Source organism: Chinchilla lanigera, unplaced genomic scaffold (assembly GCF_000276665.1).
Source record: "Chinchilla lanigera isolate Chin_1 unplaced genomic scaffold, ChiLan1.0 scaffold00073, whole genome shotgun sequence".
NCBI lineage: Eukaryota > Metazoa > Chordata > Mammalia > Rodentia > Chinchillidae > Chinchilla > Chinchilla lanigera.
The window spans coordinates 1,264,249-1,268,837 of record NW_004955474.1 but is presented as its reverse complement, the minus strand read 5'-3'; the positions used below and the strand labels follow the sequence as shown (position 1 = coordinate 1,268,837).

General features: G+C 43.1%; 1 long non-coding RNA gene across 1 annotated transcript in view; it reads left to right on the top strand.

The window, feature by feature from the left end:
- The first annotated feature begins 1,710 nt into the window (after positions 1-1,710).
- The window catches only part of LOC102008719, a 4,739-nt gene continuing 1,860 nt past the window's right edge, over positions 1,711-4,589 (top strand). The window contains exons 1-2 of the long non-coding RNA XR_263586.2: positions 1,711-1,921; positions 2,011-2,168. This is a non-coding gene — a long non-coding RNA (uncharacterized LOC102008719). The remainder of the gene's footprint in view (positions 1,922-2,010; positions 2,169-4,589) is intronic.

Sequence of the window (4,589 nt, the reverse complement as noted above, 5' to 3'; positions counted from 1 at the left end):
GTGCTCTTCTGGTGCCTCCAGTGTCGGTAACAGAAATGGCTTCATGTTCAGGATTATCAGAGGAAACTATGACAATCTGCTCCCATCGCTCTGAATATGTTGTTAGTGATTACAAAGATTTTTGGACAAAGTAAGATAGTGCTACCGCACAGTGTTCATTAACAGTGTATGGATTTGCAATGTGTTTTCCAAGCTTTCAACCCAGATGCTAAATGATGCCAAGGGTCTTCAAAAGCAATTAGGGAAGAGAAATGTATCAAGTCAACCTTCATCCTTTTCACTAATTAATATTTACTGGGTTTGCAGAGACACCTACTTGGCTTTGAAAAAGGAAGCAAATCTGGAATTTTGTGAGAGCTGATGAAATACTTATGAGTTCAATAACAAAGCAAAAATGAAATGGGCCAAATGAGCAAGATATGAATTATGTGAAGAATTTTGAATTTAGTGAATCAATCTCATTAGCAGAGTCCTGAGAATCTCTATTCAGAACTAATAGGTTATGCTTCTGAAGTATTAATGTATTTGTTTATGGAGAAATTATGGTTAAACTGTGACAGGATCCTTGGCAAGTATTTAAACATCAGCAACAACCCTGCTCTCCAGTTTTTATAATTGAATTGAATTGAATTTGACTCAACTCAATTAATTTTGAATCACCTTTATTATATGTGTGGACCAAAAATCTGGTGCTAGCCTTTTGTGGAGGGATAAACTAGTAAAATAAGATCTTTAAAGAGTTGTGGTGAGGAGACATGGGCTCTGCCCTTGGTTCTGCTACTTCTTAGTCATGTAAGTGTGGACTTTCCTAGTTTCAATTTTCCTACTGAAAAGTGGTTGTAAAGCTGTAATAGTACCTATTTCCTAGGGTTATTTAAAATATCACATGAGATACAGCATGTGGCTGACACATAGTTAACTTCTTAATAAATATTAGCTAACATCAAAAATGGCAATAGAAACATCTCTAGTTGCAGGGAGGAAAATCACTCACTGAGGACCTCTTTTTTACTTGTCTCTTAGCTGTGGAGAAGGACATTCTTTAGTTTATCTTTCAATGTATTACCTATGTGGGACTTTGGGCCCCACCAAGCCATATGATTGTTTGATTCTGGAGGAAGTCTAGCAAAAGCATTGGTGCAAAAGGAAATGATAGCAGGATGTGTGTCCCTGTGGAAAGCTGCTGGGACAAGACTAGATGCCTTGCTGAGATATACCCAAAGGAATGATAACCTGATGGCTAACTAAGTCAGGTCTCATTCCTGTGATAATTGAGCTGTATTGTCCTCGCCAATCCTGTTAATTATTCCTCCCATTTGCCCTGTCGCTGCTTTTTGCTTGTATCCCAATAATGGGGCTGGGGATTTAGCTCAGTGGCAAAAGCGCCTGCCTGGCAAGCGCAAGGTCATGAGTTCGGTTCCCGGTACCGGAGAAAAACCAAAAAAAAAAAGAAAAGTAACCAATAAAAGGCTAAAGAGGATGGTAATCGAGGCTTCAGTCCGGGAGGCTGCAGCCCCCTGATCCCAGAATTATGCCTCTCTTGTTTTTCTTGTTTCTCTTGCTTTTCTTTTCATCCATGGCACCTTGGGACCTGTCACCCCAGACAGAAACTGACTATACACTGACACCAGGCCTGGAAAGTTACCCTGCCATCCTCCTGGCTCCTAAGAGGTGTGGTGTCTGGGAGGAAGACAGATGTGTATCCAGCTCCGGCTGGAAAGGAAACATGTCCAAGTTATCAGGAGTTTGGGGTTAACATCGTTTATCAGCTGGGAGGTTTTGGCTAAAACTGCAACTAAAGTTGTCTTAAGATTAGACAAATTACCATTGCACATAATAGAACATCCAGTCTCTGCCGCTGAGTGAGCCATTCAGACTCCAGGTTCTTTCCATTTTCCAGCGTTGGCTTCATTCTCAGACTGTGAGTAAGGAGGGGCAGTGTGCAAAGCATCCAACTTTCTCATGTTTAGAAGAAGAGGAAAAAGGATTTCTTTCTGTGTCTCTTCACAGGGTGAAGAAACTTCTGCTAGAAGTCCAGCAGCCAACTTCTGTCATCTCATCGGCCATACATGGGTTATGCGCCTCTTCTGGACCAGTCACTGTTAAGAAGTACAGAATGGCCCTCAAACCCTGGAGCACACAGGAGATCAGCCTTTCTCAGGGTCCAGGTACCTAAGGGAAAAAGACCTGAGCTAAGTAGTGGTGATCTGGGAAGTGGGGGAGAGGGTGCTTCTTGGAAGGAGCCAACAATGACTACAACAGGCCTCCAAATGTGCATGGCAGTCAGGAACACCTTACATAGCTTGCAGCTGTGTTGACTGCCTGAACTGAGATGTCAGCCTTGACAGGGAGTAATCAGGAGGGCATGGGTTTTGTGGTGAAGGGTAGATTATGCGGTGGTAAGAACAGGACAAAGCAAAAGGATGTGAAGTAGAGTAAGACTGGCTTCCTCCCAAGATGGGTAGCAGGAACTGGATTTGCTCTCCCACCTGGGGTAACCAATAAAACCTGAGAAAAGACATGAATGCTAGATACCAACCCACAGAGGACCAGGACCTCCGAGAGATGGGACCTAACAATTGTTTGGTTTATTCTTTTGAGAGTGTTTTGAAGTCACGGCACAGGGAGAAGGTAGGATTGAAAAGAAAATATTTTTATGTTTCTTCACTGTCAGGGCTTTCTGAACAAATTTTACTGAAATTTGGAATCTGACCTGAGAACAAGTCTTGGAAGTTAATTTACAACTCTACAGATAGTGGGAACTCCGGGGAGATTTACCTAACTCCAGAGATATGTGTTTATATCTCAAGAGGGAATGGAGCCTGGGACTTGGAGACATCTCTGAGCTGTAAAACTGGAGTCAGTGGGATTATCTGTTCTCTGGAGAGATTTATTTACATTCCAAAAGGATGGAGTAAGGCTTATGCACGAAGACTCCCCAGAAGCAGAGAGAGGTAACTGCCTCTTTCTCTTACACACAAGACAGCAATTACTTTTTTTCTGTTGTTCTTTACCTAAGGGGTGGAGCTGTCACTCACAGAAGAGAATTTTTCTTATCTGATTCTCATTACATTGCTCTGGAGACACGGGAGAATGCTGCTAGACCATTACTTTGACTATTGATCTTGTTACTAGGGTAGTAAGAAATCTATCTTCAGTTCAAAATTTCAGTGTGCATTAAGGACAAAATGAATAAGGATGACTATTAAAACAGAATGAGAAGTATCAAGGCAGAATTTGGCAGACCAGGAGATGAACTGAGAGTTTGGGGAGTCCAGGCTAGAGTTTGCAAGACCAACTAGAAGTAGGTGCACAGAGGGAGACCCCTGGGCATTGGCAGAAGCTTCCCTTTGCATACTGACACATTACTGATCAGTGTGTTTGTGTGGAGAAACTACTCAAATATGGGGAGAGACAATACAAAAGGATTTTTAAAAAGTATGAGGCATTCACATAAGTCCAGGAATGTTGCTCATTCCTACAAGTCAGACTGGAAAAATTAATAATTTATGGCACTCTGGGGTAAATTTGTAGGAAGGCTTTTCTCCAGTAGTGGAGAATAATTTGATCCAGATTGTAGTTCTAAGAGGAACGCAGAACAAGAAAGGTAATACCTAATGTGGTGGATTGACAGCTGGTAGCCAACTTGTAACACCCAGCTGAACTGAGCCATTGTGGTGCCAGGTATAGGAGGCCCACCTGAGGACTGTTGCTGGCAGCATATGAGGCAGAACTGGAGAAGAAGAGGAGCTGTAGGGAGCTTTGGGGAGCTGTAGGTTCTCCTGGGCTATTGGTTCTCCTGAGGAGCTTGTCATGCTGGCTTTTCTGATGAACTCACCTGTTCTCATCATCTGAGGAGCTTGGGACCTTGTTGTCACTGAGAATGGCTACAGTTCATTTTAGGGGAGCTCTCATCCTTACTTTAAGCATCACTTCCTGGATCCAGAGAGGAAGATGGTGCACTGTTCAACATCCTGGAAAAGCCTGTCACAATGGCTTTTCTCATATGAACTCAGCTGTTATCATCAGAGGAGCTCAGGACCTCGCTGTTGCTGAGGATGGCTGTGGTCCTTTTCAGGGCAGTGCTGATCTTATCTTTGAGTGTCGTTTCCTGGCTCCAGTGTAGATCCTTCAGCCTGCTCGCACAGATCCTTCATACTGCTGGCAGACTTTCTAGATTCCTCTGCTAACCTTTGGGCCTTCCCAGTGCAGATCCATGAAACAGGCCTACATGAGACGTCGTGAGCTCTAGGCCTCCAGTTGGACTCATGGAGGCATTGTTATGGGCTCTAGGTCTTTAGCTGGACTCATGCAGGACATTGCTGTGGAATCCCGGCCCTCAGCTGGATTCTTTTGATCTTTAGTGTGTGGAGAGATTTCTTGTACTCTTTTAGTATATTACCCTTTGGGTGACTACTATAAAAGAAACCTATAAATTTGTGTCCCTTGGAAACCCTGACTACAACACCTCATAACACTAAACTCTCCCCAGGTAACTAAACTGCATCCTTAGACACAGTTGACAAATATGTACGGGAGCACCCAGCAAATCAGAGCTCTTAATGTCTACCATTAAAACAAAGATTATT